Raw genomic sequence first — 16,440 nt, forward strand, 5'->3', positions numbered from 1 at the left:
GGTAATGATTTAATAGTTGCCATAATTTCTGCCTCAGTGATGGGGCTATCTAGAAGATCTCTTTCTTCCGGTGTTAGTGTTGGTAGATTGGTTTCATTTAAGAAAGAGGTTCCTTCCGCTTCGTTGTCTGGGTCAGCTGTATATAAGGTTTTGTAGTAATGCATAAATTCTTCACATATATCAGTAGGGTTGGTAATAATTCTATCTGAGCTATTGATGGCGCTAACCCAGGTCTTGGGCTGTGAGCCTTTGGCGAGGTTCGCCAGCAGTCTACCAGATTTGTTACCGCAGCAGTGATATTTGTTTCTTTGATAATTGTGTTGGGTTTGCGCCTGCTCCGTGAGATAGGTGTCATAGATTTTTTTTGCAGTGAGGTAAGCCTCTCTATGGGTGGGGTCATCGTGTAGTTTGTAGGCCCTATAGGCTGATGTGAGCTCGGAGCTTAGACTATGGAGTTGGGCTGAGAATTTTTTGCGTTTAGAGTGAATATATGACATTATGTGTCCTCTAAGGACCGCTTTCGAGGCCCCCCAGAACAACGAAGGGTCATCTTCGTGCACTGCGTTATCTGTCGCATAATTGCGCCAGTGCTGTTTTAAATATAGAAGGAAGTCTTCGGAGTGTATGAGATAGGCAGGGAATCTCCAGTTCTTTGAGAATTGTTGTGGCATCGTAAGGTGAAGGGTTAAGGATATGGGTGCGTGATCAGAGATAATGATATCTTTGATAGAAGTGTGGGTGACCTTGGGGAGCATATGCTGGGAGGTAAATATGTAGTCTATTCGTGAGTGAGTTGAATGCGGGTGTGAAAAGAAGGAATATTCTCTATGTAGTGGGTGGTGTATTCTCCAGGGGTCTACAAGATTTAGTTGGGAGCAGAAGGGGGGAAGAGTGTTGCTGTCTGTGCCAGTAGCATGTGAGCTTACCTTGGATCTGTCTATGGATGGATCGACGACTGAGTTGAAGTCTCCTCCCAGGATCAGATTCTTGTTTTTCCAGGACAGGATCTTCTGTAGAAGTGCTGCATAGAAAGTTTTGTTAGAAGTGTTCGGGGCATATATGTTAACCAACAAGTAGTCTACATTGTCTATAGTTGCTTCTAATAAGATATATCTTCCCTCTGGGTCTATGAATTTCTTCTTACATGTATACTGTAGGTTTTTCCTAAATATTATGGCTACGCCTCTGGTTTTATTAGTGTAGGGGGCGGATATGCATTCCCCGATCCAGGGGGCTTTTAGAGTGTTTCTAGGGTCTGCGGTCCAATGTGTTTCCTGAAGGAATAAGATATGGGGTTTTAGACGGTTAAGGTGGGAGAGCACTTTCTTTCACTTTACTGGGGTATTAAGTCCCTCTACATTCCAGGAAATTATATTATATGATAGTAATTGGGTATTCCCTATAGAATCCTGATGGGGAATGTTATGGTCCGTTATATTAACCTATGCCAGTGGATAACATCATAATACGGGTGGAAAGGATATTAAAGCAGGGCCTCTCTCCGTCCCAGCGAGCAGAGAGAGAGCACCCCGAGGTGAATCTAGGCTTCAGAGCTAGGCAGGCAATCATAACATTAACAAATACAATTACAAACAGGAAAGAGAGTAAAAAAGGAAAGGAAGAGAAAAAAAGAAAAAATGTGCTCAAGGTACATTGTGTGAACATTCACGGTGTGCCGAAGCACATTCACAGTGTGGCCCACTGTGCAGGGCTAGACAGTGACAAGTAGCAGTGCCTCAAGCTAGTTCAGGTGTCCGGGCGGGAAAGATGAGCTTGTGCAGCAGCTGGGTCTTTGAAGAAGATCGGTTTTCCATTCTCGAAGATTCGCAGGCAGGCAGGATATAACAAGGAAAACTTGGTCTTGTTTTCAAATAGCTGTTTGCAGATAGGGGTGAATTCTTTACGTTTGGCTGCAACCTGGTTGGAGAAGTCCTGAAATATAAGTAAACGTTCTCCTTTGTAAGATAGGTTAGCTGTCCTGCGTAGTGATCTAAAAGCGCTGATTTATCTGCGTAGTTCAGGATTTTCATGATGACGGGGCGTGGACGTCGAGAGGTATTTTTCCGGTCCGGGCCGATACGATGCGCCCGTTCGATTGCCAGGGGTACGCCCTTCAGATTCATAGCTAGTTGTTCCGGGATCCAGTTGGAGAGGAGGTCAAGTAATTCGTGGCCTTTTATCGACTCTGGGATGCCGATCACTCGCAGGTTATTTCTTCGACTACGATTTTCGAGATCATCAAGTTTGTCGGTGAGGTTGGTGATGTCCGCGTGTTGAGTCTCGATTGTTTCTTGAGCTGTGTGTAGATCGTCTTCTAGGTTAGAGACTCTTTGTTCTAGCTCATCTATGCGGCTAGAGTGTTGGGTTAACTGTGCTAGTGTGGAGTCTATGGCCTCTTTGATGCCGGCCAGCTTTTCATCTAACAGGGGGCCCAGCACCGCGGCGATGTCTGTGGGTTTCATTTTCGGTGGGCGGGTGGTGGATGTAGATTTGTGTCTACGTCTGGACCCAGAGCGAGTCGAGGATTCTCCTGAGTCTGAAGAGTTGCCTTCCTGAGTGTTGTCTCGTGTAGATGAGCCAGTGGGGGTCATGGATGAAGGGACCAGGAATCTTTTCATGAGAATGAAATGAGCCTTAAAATCGAGTGTGTGCTATGAGGCACAGCGTTACATGGATTATAGGTGGGCCACGACTGTGAGAGTCAGTCCATTGATTACATAATTAGATAAAAGCTGTCGCTTCCTTTCCTATCTGTCAGAATAGTTTTGCAGCAGGTAGTGAGTTGGGAGCAACAGTGTAGCAGTGTATAACAGGTGTACAAGTCTCTTTCTTCGATCCCGGAGGGTTATACTGTGTACCGTGCTGTAGGATAAGTAGTTTGGGGGGGCGAGTGCCGGTCAGCAGGTGTGCACAGGTGCTGTGAGATTTTATAGCAGTATTTACTGAGTTTGGTGGGGAGCAAGCAGGAAGTCCTTTTCCCCAGGTGTCTGTCTCAGATTGATATTTGTGGTAGGTGCAGCCTCACAAGCACCACCAGCTAAGTCAGGTTATTGTGGGGTTATTAGAGATATGGGGGGGTCTGCCTGTGTTATTGCATCAGGTTTTAGGGACACAGCAGTGTGGTCCAGGTGTTGGACTCCCTCCTCTGTGGGGTCTCCTCTGTAGGGGTGCAGCCAGTAAGATGGCTGTAGGAGCAGCTGAGTATGTGTCCGGCTGCAGGTGTAGTGAGGGCTGCTGCGGAGGCAAGATGGCGTCCGGGGCTTATGTGCTCTCTGCAGGGAGAGGCACGTGTGGACGGGTACCAGCCCGGGTCTCCCTATCACTGGGGAGAGAGCCGGGTCCTTTGTGGTGAGTTGTGGGAGGTATGGGAGCGGGTGATGAGGCTGGCAGCCAGGTCTTTTTGCCGCCTTGCGGTGCGTGAGGGCGAAGGGGCTGGCGGGTTGGACTTTCTGGAGCCCTGCGGCTCCATGCGGTGTGCCGAGGAATGGGGTGGCGGGGTGCCGTGATTGGCTCTGGGAGTAACTCCCGGGCACTTGCCCGCTCCTGTCCGGGCTTCTGTTCTCCTCAGGTGCTCCCCGGCGACGAGATTGAGCGTCCGTGGATCTTCCGCCTCCGAAATTGAGGCCGCGGCTTCCGTCGCCGGGCTAGGCCGCAACCTGCAGGAGTGTGTAAATACACTCCCCGGCTCCGCAGCTTCGCCCGACGGCTATCGGAGTGCAGGAGGGAGGTAGGGGCGACGGGTGACTGAGGTTGGGGAGGGTGAAGTCCTGTAAAGCAGGCTTTGTTGGGAGCGTGGAGCAGGAGCTCTTAGACTCGGCGTCCTCCCTGTTGGCCGGCTAGCCACGCCCCGGAGTGATTCTTTCTTAATGAAAGTCATTAAAATTCATAGATGTAACAAACCAAACGCATTTTGTCTCGAAAGAGACTTCATCAGGGATAATTAATCTCCAAAGAGTTTTGCTCTACAGGTCTAAATTATGAGAGACTCGAAAATTATATTGAAAATGTATCCACCCTTTTTAAGGCATATAGAAGGTTAAACGGAAAAAAAAAAAACATTCCAAATTTCAGCTAGTGGAAATTAATGTTATTGAGGTAAAGAATACTGTAGTAACAAAAACCCAATTTCTGTGATTTTAGCTGTTTTTATGTTTAAAAAAAATACAGATCCAAAACCAAACCCCGAAACGGTGGTTTTGCCAAAACGAATCCATATCCAAAACACGAAAGGAGATCCAATTCCAAAACACAAAACCAGAAAAGTGTCCAGTGCTCATCTCTTATGATAACTGAATTTAAATAATATTAAATTGATAAACATCTTTGATATTTATCTTGGTAGATTTCCAATTAATGACATAAGAAAATGTTAGATTTAAGCCTACAGTGTTAAATCAGATATTTCTGCAAAATGACTAATAACTAATGGTGCAATTGCCCGTAATGTTGGTTTGAGTATGATGGATATACTGTATGTTCCAAGATGTACTGAATACGTGAAATTCTGGCAATATACCACAGGTGTTACTGTGCATCACAGAGCAACAATGTTTGCATAGCCTGCAAACTGGGTTATGTTTGTCAAACCATCTGGGATGGAAAATTCCAGGTTTCTCAATAGAAAAAGTCAACTAAGCATGAGAAATACAAATTTATGTCATCCTGGCTCAGTTATTTCTAAAATCAGTGTCTAAGAGGAAAGCATATAAAGAAATTAGAGAAAGATAAGATGTTTGGGATCTTCATAGCCTCATCTGTACACTGCAGAAATAAACCATTACTGAGTGGATGGCACAAAGTAACTGGACTGGATGGCACAGAGTAACAGCAGCAGATGGTACAAAGTCCTGACTTTTATTTTATTTATACACAGTACAAAACAGAATATCAATGGTAGTGTTGGCAATATAATACAATACACAATCAAGAGGAAAAATAAATAAATAAATATATATATAGAGAGAGAGAGAGAGAGATGCGGCGGCACTCAGTACTAAAATGAACACTCAAAGACAGCCCGATTCGGCGAATCAGGCCGTATTTTGAGTGTTCATTTTAGTACCGAGGGCCGCCGCATCACGAACTCTATTGATTGCTCTCCCGGGGGCAATATTCGGAAGGCACAGGGAGCAGTTATCTACAGGTATGCAGTGAGTGCCAGAACCATAGCGTCTGTATATATATATATATATATATATATATATATTCACGGTACCCCCTGGGTTTTCAGTCCAAGGAGAAAAGCGGCACTCCACGGTCTCATAGGTAAAAAGGTTTTAATCCATACAGTGAAAAAAATCCGTACAGTACATGTAAGTCGACGTTTCAAGACCACATAGGTCTTTTCTTCAAGACTTGTACTACAGTGCAAATAGTGCTGTGCTGGTGACCAAAAGAGAAGTAAGTGATGTCTTACCTGAAGTAGCAGACCTGTCTCGTGTGTGTGGCGCTCCGTCCCCGTCTGTGTCCTGCGGTCGCGTTTCCGGAAGTGCCGGTGACGTCGTTCCGCTGCTGCGTGTCAGTCTCCTTGGCAACTGCCGGACGCTTCTCCCGCCTGACTCATTCAGGGTTTCTGCGCTGTCAGAACAAAAAACCATAAGACCAACTGAAAACGACAAGTTGGATGCGTGTCACATCTACTGAGTGTAAAATCAAAAAAATGTCTGCTACTTCGTGAGCGATATGTTATGTTACTTAGTGAATGTTATGAGCCCATATAGTAACGTGTGTATGGCCCAAATTAGGACACTTAATTGAATGTGCAATAAGTAAAAAAATATGTGATACATTAAATGGAGGCATCACGGCATTCTATATGGAGGCAATACTAATATATGTTATAATAGGAGACAGGAGAGCTTATATTATATGTGTATGCTTGATCTAGCACAGAACAATCTGGACCCTAGTCATACACACTATGAAAGCAAAAAACAATTCAAATGCCCAATTTTTGATATCTAAAGTACATATATCAATAGGTTATTTCTATTAATGCTTGTATATATATACATCAATTCTTTACTATATGAAGACATTCCAATCTATTTTTTCATTCATGCCTGCAGGTTTTAGAGAATTTAATCTGAATATCCATTCAGATTCTCTCTGTGTTAGTAATTTCCTCCTATTACCTCCTCGACTTAATGGGGGTATGTGGTCGATAATAATATTAATAATACCCCCATTAAGTCGAGGAGGTAATAGGAGGAAATTACTAACACAGAGAGAATCTGAATGGATATTCAGATTAAATTCTCTAAAACCTGCAGGCATGAATGAAAAAATAGATTGGAATGTCTTCATATAGTAAAGAATTGATGTATATATATACAAGCATTAATAGAAATAACCTATTGATATATGTACTTTAGATATCAAAAATTGGGCATTTGAATTGTTTTTTGCTTTCATAGTGTGTATGACTAGGGTCCAGATTGTTCTGTGCTAGATCAAGCATACACATATAATATAAGCTCTCCTGTCTCCTATTATAACATATATTAGTATTGCCTCCATATAGAATGCCGTGATGCCTCCATTTAATGTATCACATATTTTTTTACTTATTGCACATTCAATTAAGTGTCCTAATTTGGGCCATACACACGTTACTATATGGGCTCATAACATTCACTAAGTAACATAACATATCGCTCACGAAGTAGCAGACATTTTTTTTATTTTACACTCAGTAGATGTGACACGCATCCAACTTGTCGTTTTCAGTTGGTCTTATGGTTTTTTGTTCTGACAGCGCAGAAACCCTGAATGAGTCAGGCGGGAGAAGCGTCCGGCAGTTGCCAAGGAGACTGACACACAGCAGCGGAACGACGTCACCGGCACTTCCGGAAACGCGACCGCAGGACACAGACGGGGACGGAGCGCCACACACACGAGACAGGTCTGCTACTTAAGGTAAGACATCACTTACTTCTCTTTTGGTCACCAGCACAGCACTATTTGCACTGTAGTACAAGTCTTGAAGAAAAGACCTATGTGGTCTTGAAACGTCGACTTACATGTACTGTACGGATTTTTTTCACTGTATGGATTAAAACCTTTTTACCTATAAGACCGTGGAGTGCCGCTTTTCTCCTTGGACTGAAAACCCAGGGGGTACTGTGAATATACCATTATTGATGAAGGCACCCCGGCAGTAAACTTTTTATCCTTGTGAGTGCCGGACAAACAGGACTGTATATATATATATATATATATATATATATATATATTGTCCAAGGATCCGCACACTCATCCAGGAAAAATAACATATACGGGGTGCTCCCCTAAGGAAAGGGGTATTTCCAAAAAATAGCAACAAGTCCGGTTTTTAGGCCAGAGAGGGCACTCACCACCACAGCAGATAAAATTGCTTTTTATTTAGAGGATGTAGGCAGGCATGGTCAACGTTTCAACCCCGGAGGGCCGTTTTCAAGACAGCTACAAAAATTCAGTGTGTTACCACCACAGGTCAGGCATACACTGAGGCTACCATTGAGGCTATTTATATCCTAGCCAATCGTGGCTGATTGCCACTTAACAGAATTCATTAATTAGTTAACAGGTGTGTGGGACCTCCTTGTACACACCCACTCCATAACAAGAGGTCAAATCCAGTACCAGTCCCTATCTAGCCAATGGACACACAGAACAAACAAACATATAACATAAACCATATATACATATATACATACGGCCAAACTGCCGTCCAGATGGATAATAAAGCAAGCCGCTGGCTACCGATACAGCCGATCGCTGTGCACGAGGCCGGCAGCACACGCCGGCGGCACCCGTACCAGGAAGCTTGCGGTTCACCTGCGTTCCAGCCCGTCAGTGTATGCTCATAGGTCAGCCGCCGTCAGCTGTTTAATGTCACAGGGTGCTGCGGCGAGACCGCTTAGCGTCTGTGACAGACACATAGCAACCAGCGGTTAGGCATTCAAATGTATTAGCTAATTCTTCTGATGTCAATTTCACACTCTGTTTTTCATTCTTCAGTAAACAGAAGTAAATCAGACAAAGTATAGCAACCAACGAGTAGTAAAGTTTGTTATGTCATAGGGCAGGGGGGGGGGGGTTCTTGATAAGTCCACCCTTCTCCTCTACAATTGGCATCTCGTAGTTCTTTGGAGGTTCACCTCATGCAAATAATAGAGATGCCGCTCACATGTATGCTTACATGCAACAAGTGGGGAATGTGCCCATAAAGGTTTCTTTTGTTTTCCTTTTCAGAATAAGCCTCAAACACACACTGTGTATTTACAGGAATGTTTCAAATGCTCACATGTATCCTGACATAGATGGGAATCCTCACATCGAGGTATCTTTCACTCCGATATACTTCCCAACAGCGTTTTTAGTAAAAAAGCATATCCAATGATTTATTCAAAATAAAAGTAATCATAGCAAACAATATTTAAAAAAAAATGCTACTTCATAGACTTACAATACATATAAATAACAACCGCCGCAGGAATAGACGATAACTAAAAAGACCTGTGTACAGCAGCTCACCAGTGGAAAAAATGTAGTCATGAAGTGTTGTAGGTCTATAGCATAAGAATGGCATCGCACCAACGCATTTCAACCTGGTGGTCTTTATCAAGGTGGACCACCTTGGCAATGAAAACAGGGCCGACTTGGCAATGAAAACAGAATCTAGGATATTTACAGGGCTGACTGGACAGGAGCTGAGTAAAGAAACAGAAGATTCATCCAAAGGAGTTACCAGGAACTGGACCAGAGCTGAATAGTCAGGATAGTCGATAGAGTCTGGTTAGTTAACAGCGATGGGATAGCTGATGGTGTCTGGTTAGCAGCTTGGAGGCTGCACAGCTGCTGAGAACCAGATAGCAGCTTGGAAGATAGTGTCAGCTTGTAGTTCTGACAGGTGCCAGGTAAGGGGGCGTAGATAGTGAGAAATACTGGATTACTAGGAATCACATCTCTAATTCCTTGAGCCGGGTATTTAAACTCCTTGCCTTGCATTGATTGGATGACAGACCAACTGGAAACTGCAAATGTATTCTGTATACAATCAGAGAATAACCGGAAAGCTTGCAAGACCTCAGCAAACAGGCAAACGAGGAGTTAAAATCTGGTCTGTAGTCTCTGCAGCAGACTGGAGTTTCCACAGGTGCAAAATTAGTGATGCAGCAGTACACAGTCTTTCACTGAAGGCATGGCAGCATAGCTGCCCTCTGTATGGGTTGAGGGTGGGAGGATTATGTTTCGGGTGCAGGTCAGGATGATAGGGGAGAAGTTAAGCAAACTTAACCAGCACCTGTCAGGATTTTGATTATCAGGATGCTGCTGTTGGTCTTGTATGTATAGTTTTCATAGAGAAAAATGCTATGATTTTGCTCTCTATTCCTCTCTTATAAACAGCTCATGAATTATCATAGCTTATTATTGTATTCCTTTCCCTCTCATTCTCAGAGCTGCTTCTAAAATAAATATATCCAGTAGAATTTACAACAGCATTTCATAACAAATCCCAATTACTACTCGAAACTGAATCTATACTGTCTATAATCTATAATGCAGCGGGAACTGGAGTCTTGACCTCGGCAACACCATCAAACAGCTGCTTTTCCTATACAGCCATGTAAATGTGAGCAATTACTGTATAATTTCCTATAAAAGAGAAATGTGTCTGTTTCCTGCATCACTCAGTATATACTGTAACAAGCTGCATCCTGAAAAATTTTATGTGGATCCTGCCAGGATATTATTAGCCAGGGATAATGGTCGCAGTAGGTCAAATTATCCACACTTAACATTCCAACCAAACAATGGACCAGTACCAACTTAAGTTCATTAGAGTAGATGTTGACAGGGGTTAACCTTGCAGCTGTTTGGCAGAACATTTCTATGATTTTGCATATACTGTACAGGAGGTGAAAGCTCTACCTTCATTAAATATAATGACATCTCTATTGTTCTGACATTTGAAAATAACGATTTTGAAGGGCTTACAACTGTAACGCTGTTCTCTTTACTGTAAGCGCTCAGTGGAGTAAAGACAGAATGAGAGCACTTAGCTCCTACGTTTCAGTTTATTATTAACCACAGATGCTCTATGTAAGTTTGTTTCAAATTGAAGCAGATGCAGTTTATGCCACAGGTGTAATAAGTGTAAGTTCAGATACCAAGTGATGTCCTAGAACACAGGTTCTCAAAGTTGGTCCTCATGACCCCACGCAGTGCATGTTTTGCAGGTATCCTCACAGAATCAAGTGCAATAAATAGCTCCACCTGTGGATCTTTGAAAATGTGCCAGTCAGTTCTGAGTGCACCTGTTTGGTGACCTGAAAAACGTGAACTGTGTGTGGGCCTGAGGACCGAGTTTGAAAACCACTGTCCTAGAATGATTTTTGGAACTTCTAATTGTCAGATGTTTGATACTGTACAATATATTGAGGTTCCAGACACAATTGGAGAGAAACATCAGAGCCGTGATGGACAGGGGAATTAAGAGCCCACTGTTTGAATGCTGTGGCAGTGGCATCAGCAGGGGGCTTTATGGTCACTGACACCACAATGGATTTGAAACTAACGAATCAGCATTTTAGGGCAACAAAATTCAATTGAGGCCGTGGCAGGAGATTAAGAACCACTTGGCTGAGGGGATGAACATAGTCTACCTGGATGCAGCAACACAAGTACAAATGTACACTGTGTTTGAGGTCACAACCTGTTTTTTTTCCCCCTCATGTTGACCATGTGCTGTCAATATGTATGCACTAATATGTATCTTCTTTCTGTGTACGGATGACATTGTTGCTTCTTGTGATGTCACTTTTCTCATCTGATGATATACAAGTTTCTTTTTGATTTGCATTCAATAAAGTTAAAAAAATAAAAAAAATATTTGGAAAATATAAAAGAACCAGTTGGCTGGATCATTTATGGGTGATTCAGAATATCTATTATGTTTGTCCAGCAACGCTGCTTAAATGTGCCAAAACGGATATTCAGTGTTACAGTATATGTTGTTAAAGAAACAATTAAAAGGGAGATCACAAAAATAACATTTCAATAAAAAGGTATTTGCTACATTTGTCTATCTATGTACATAAAAGCCATTGAGGTACTTGTGTAGTTTCACGGCGGCGGCATGGCATGGTTCTGCGCTCACCAAACTTTCTAAAATAAACTAAATAAACTCCATGCCAACGTGTATAGTTCATACCCTCACTATCCACGTTGGCATGGAGTTGATTTTAGATAGCGTGATGAGCGTAGCGAGCCACCGAGCCCGTAGTGTGGGCGAGCGCAGTGAGCCCCGCAATGCTGGCACCGTGAAACTACACAAGTAAAGCCATTGATAAAAAAATTATGTTTTATTACTACTTTTTTCAGTTCATGTCATGCATTTGATATGCAAAAACAATCCAAGAATTCTGTGCATTTTTATTTTTAGATATTACTAGGTGGACCGTGCGAAAATTTAGCATGCAAATAAAATACAAATCATTTTATAAGGAGGTTGTTGGTTTGTAGTAGGATGAAAGAAGAACTTGTTTATTTGTAGCCATTTCGAGTAGCATAGTAAAACTAATAGTTTTAAAAGGCCTACACACGGGAAGATGGTGAAGCGTTTAGCTGAGAACTTAATCTTTAAAATGGTACCTCATTTATTTTTGGTTAAATATGAAGGGAGAAAAGGGGATCGTCATTTTTGCATGGGGCTCCTATTCATTTTTATTTCTTTTTCCCTAAGTATTAGACATACCTTGGGAGGAGCCCTTCCACTCATATTATTAAAGAGGGGTCTGGGTCTCTGGGTGACCTGTCTGCAGAGACAGGGAAGGACGTATCAGGGCCTGTGTATAGAGGCCTCTGCTGCAATCTCCACTGCTGGCTGCATCTGAGGTCCATAAGGTAAGCAGCCTTTATTCCCGCTGCCTCTGTATGCCTCAACTCTTAGTCCCAAGCCGCGGCGGCATTGTAAACAGGGATGTGGCGCAGACGGCAGGTTCTTGATTAAGTTGTGCTAAATGTTTTGAAATTGAAAACTGTTTGCACTGCAATCCGTATTCCATAACTAGTTTTGGGACACACCCTCACTATGGGGGAAATTCATTAAGATGGAAGTTCTAATTTTTTTTATAGAGAACTCCCATCTCAGTAAATTTCACCCTATGGGTCATATGTGTCAAGCTTCAAAAGTGATAAATGAAGAGTGATAAACAGTGATATACAGCCAGCAAAATAGGAGGGGTGGACGAAGTTTAATTGCATAATATCACTTTCTTCTCAATAGTGGCTAGGATTACAGCTATTATTTGATTATTGACAATACGGCTCAGAGATTTCTGAAGCACAGATGTTATCCTCAAGCAAACAGTCCTAGCAACTTATGCCCATTACACACTAAGCCAGCACTGCTAAACAGTAATAATTTTTGATCCTGATTGCATACATATTTTATTGTGATTAGCACTCAATTTACTGTAATTATCTTCTCCTCCTTTTCCCTTCCCCATATTCTGCTGACATCAGCACAGAATCCATTACACAGTTTGTACTAATATCTGCTTTTTTGAAATACACTGCAGATAAAAACCGTTTCATCTGTCTTTACAGCATACAGACTGGGCAATCCAGCAATTAATCTCCTCAAGGTAACATCATAGCTTCTGTCAGAAATCACCATCTACTGACGTTTGTGGGGACTAAGATGTACCACCCATGAGGATACAAACCCCCAAAAAAACCTTGGTACAACCAATTCACGTTACTCTTGATAAACCTCATCCCATTTTCCAGCAATAATACTACCAGTCACAACATCGTTGGTTGTGCTGCCCTTAGTATTTAATTTCTTCTCTTTCTGGGACAGGATCAGCAATCCTTGACTCTCTCATTCATTATTGGACACCCAAGGTGGATGATGGACAGCAGAGGTCAAGGTTTGCATTATTGACACCAGCCCGTCTTTTCGCTGTTCTCCTCTCATTTAAGTGCTCTCTCATCAGTCGCGTCGTATCCATCCCCCCTGCAATGCAGGTGAGCACCAGGGTGGACTATTGACGGCGCTTCTGACAGCAGAAGCACCGTATTTCATTTGAGCCTCAAACGCGGGTATCCCTCTCGCATGCTCTAAATATTACTACCATACCACACTGGATCGCCTGAACCCATTCCGATTTCAGCAGCTAAGCAGTGTTGGGCCCGGTCAGTACCTTTGGGAAGACTCTTTGGGAATACCGGGTGTTGTAATCAAATTGCAGCAGGAGATCACCCTCCTAATACAGCTCAATCTTACTAATTTTTTTATATGCCTCTGCAAGTTTCACACTTCTAAATCTTTACTATTTCTTTTTACTGTCAGGCAGTGACCTTCTATTACTATTTCCCACTTCTGGGCCATAATCATCATCTATGACGGAGATAGATTGATAAATATCCCTTAAATATTTAGATTCAGTGTGTCAAGCATCCACAATTATATACCTGTACCCTGTATAATTTTCGTATATATCGTTACTAATTGAACAATTTTTGTACAACAACAGGGATTCTCTCTGTTTGCTACAGGTATTTGTGTATCTATCTTAACATTGCGCTTACTTTGTCAATTGCTTCAAGGACCCTCTCTCCTTTTTGACAGGTTAATAACCTTTTATCTTGTGATATTTCCACATACAATTTATTGAATACATATTGTCTTGTGTAGCACATTGGTTGCATCTAAATATCACCCCTTTTTTTAGAGTTTATTCTTAATAAAAGCTAAGTCTTATCTTACCCATATACCATATCTTATACCAACTATACTATTGTTATCGTCAAGTGTGCCCCAAAAACCCGTTTGAATGTTCCCTTTTTGGTCTCTCTTGTGACCACCCCTCTCTTGTTGTCACACTAAGCTGTTTGTCAGAAAACTCAATATGCTGATAATAGAATCACAGACTTATGATCGGGAACATAAAATTGGCCCACCTCAATGTTTCGATGGCCATCCCAAAGGGAAGTTGCAATAATCCCAGAGGCACGCGACATGTCAAGTCCTTGCTTCCCAACCAGCCTTTTGCTTTGATTGTAACAGAAAAGAGTTTTTGGCCACATTGGAGCTTCTCCTTGACTCTCCAGGTTGCATCTCCAATGACACTTCAAGACGCAGGAACAGGTCATCCAACGACATGGTAGTTTCTACGTACAGTTTGCCATTGAATTATGGTATCTCTTAGCAGAGAACAGATTGGACTATTGAGTTTCTGTTTACCTACTTCCAGAGAATTTAGTTAGACTCCAATAAAGAGAAGCTCACTATCGACAACTTTCAAGTGTGGTATAGCTCATATATATGGGTACATTTACTAAGATGGGAGTTCTTTAAGATCCAATCTTTAATTGAACTTCCATTTTAGTAAATTTACTCTATAGTGTCTAGTTAGACAGTCAATATGTAAACATAAAAAGTTAGAAAATGTTGACATGTGTTTTTAATATCTTTATGGTCTGTGCACGTGAACCACCCATTAGTGTAGCGCGTAGCCTCGCAGGTGCCTTGCTCCATTATTGCTGCGCACGGCACAATTTAACCTTCCCATTCAGAGCCCATGTGCATGGTAAAGCATTAATTGGCCCATGTCTGGTTATGTGTAGACCTTTTGACAATGTTGACCTGTCGATTTTTTTAAGTGTCAACCTGATGACTGCAGTACAGTATCATTTTAAGAAAATCTGCCTGTGTCATACTATGGCAACTTAAACAAGGTATGTACCATTAAAGTTTGTTTGATATCAAACAAAGTCTAAATATAGATGTGCAATTAAATTCTATACATAATGTTTAAAGACGCTGTGACAAAGTATGAAACAGTTGTTAATGGTTCTTTTTAGCAGCAATGTTATATAAGCAAGCATTTGGGATTAAAATGAAAGTGCATTTCTGAACCTTGATCTCTGTGCTCACTTAGCAGCTTAGGTGATCATCAAATTCAGTGTTCAACGGTAGCACAAAATTGATGCCAATGCAAATGGTCTCGCTCAACAGTCTTATCTGGTCTACTAAATTTAGCATGTCCAGCTTGCAACATATAAATAACAGAAAAGATTAGTGGATACTAGTCCGTTAATGTCATGTACAATGACCTTGTCTCAGTGTAGAATTACAATAAGCTGCATTACTTGATGCAAATTGTTTTATTCATTATGTTCCTTCACTTGCTGTATGTGTGTACAAGGGTGAATTGGTCTATTTTTTTATTGTGTTTAGTATGTGAAACAGAAACAGAGAATTTGACAGCAGATAAGAACTACTTGACCCATCTAGACTGCCGCTTTTTTATCCTTTAGGTAACCTCAATGTTATTTGATACTTAGTCCTTTGTAAGAATAGTCTTATACCATTCCAAAGCATGTTTAAATTACTCTATTGTCCTCTATCACAGTAATTTTCAACCTTATTACCTGGGCCCTTATTCTGATCGGTGCGGATATTCCCGAATTCTTTCGGTGCGGTCCGCACGCCACACTGTGCGGCGGCGTGCGTGCATCATCCGTAGAAACGCCCACGTGTCCTCCGCATTCGGACGGACTCACTCTTTAAGAACAGGGCGTGTGTACGGACGACATACAAACCGTGCGTGTGCGGTGGAAACGTACAGATTCTTGCACGGTCTTCCCGCACAAGCACGGTCTTACCGCGTCAGAACGTACGGGAAGCTGTCCGTACGCCCCGATGCGGAGTATTTACGCACAATCCAACACTTTTGTACTGAGTACACACAGCGATCACATGACCCACTTAGGCTATTAGGCAACCTCCTGAAAAAGGGATTGTTAGCAATTTCAATCAATTAAATGCTCATCTATACTGAACCACATTCCTACTACATTCATGACACACATTAACCCTTACAGCATGTGACCCTAACATACATCTAGATACACTATGTACATTTTGCTTTTTTTAAACATTTTAAACAAGTTACACATATACTTTAGCATGTTAGAAAAAAACACTGACAACTTTGAACTTTAAAGAACGATTTATTTATACAGGAGGGTAAAAAAAAAAAAATCAAATTTCCCCATCAATTAATTCGTCCATTAGGACCATCATTTCCCTCATCAGGGCTTTGACTCTAAGGAGGGCCCCACGGCGACCCTCCTCTGCTTGGGCAGGCTCATCTGTGGAGGAAATTCAAAATGAAAAATGACTAATCATATTCATGCATACATTTAACATAGTCAAACCTACATTTTAAACATGCATTCTGAGAGGTGTGTGTGTGTGTATATATATATATATATATATATATATATATATATATATATATAAAACTATATATATATACACACATATCTACCTATATATATGAGACATACACCTATACATACATGCATACATACTACATGGAAAGCCTGATTTTGGCCCTCTACCCTTTACTCTGTAGAACACCTCACAGTCATACTGCTCCT

At 41.8% G+C, this 16,440-nt stretch overlaps 1 pseudogene; it reads left to right on the forward strand.

The window, feature by feature from the left end:
• Positions 1-13,115: 13,115 nt before the first annotated feature.
• LOC146076217 (5S ribosomal RNA) lies at positions 13,116-13,233 on the forward strand (annotated as a pseudogene).
• The last annotated feature ends 3,207 nt before the right edge of the window (positions 13,234-16,440 follow it).

Source organism: Crinia signifera, chromosome 4 (genome assembly GCF_055691185.1).
Source record: "Crinia signifera chromosome 4, ASM5569118v1, whole genome shotgun sequence".
In the NCBI taxonomy this organism is placed as follows: domain Eukaryota; kingdom Metazoa; phylum Chordata; class Amphibia; order Anura; family Myobatrachidae; genus Crinia; species Crinia signifera.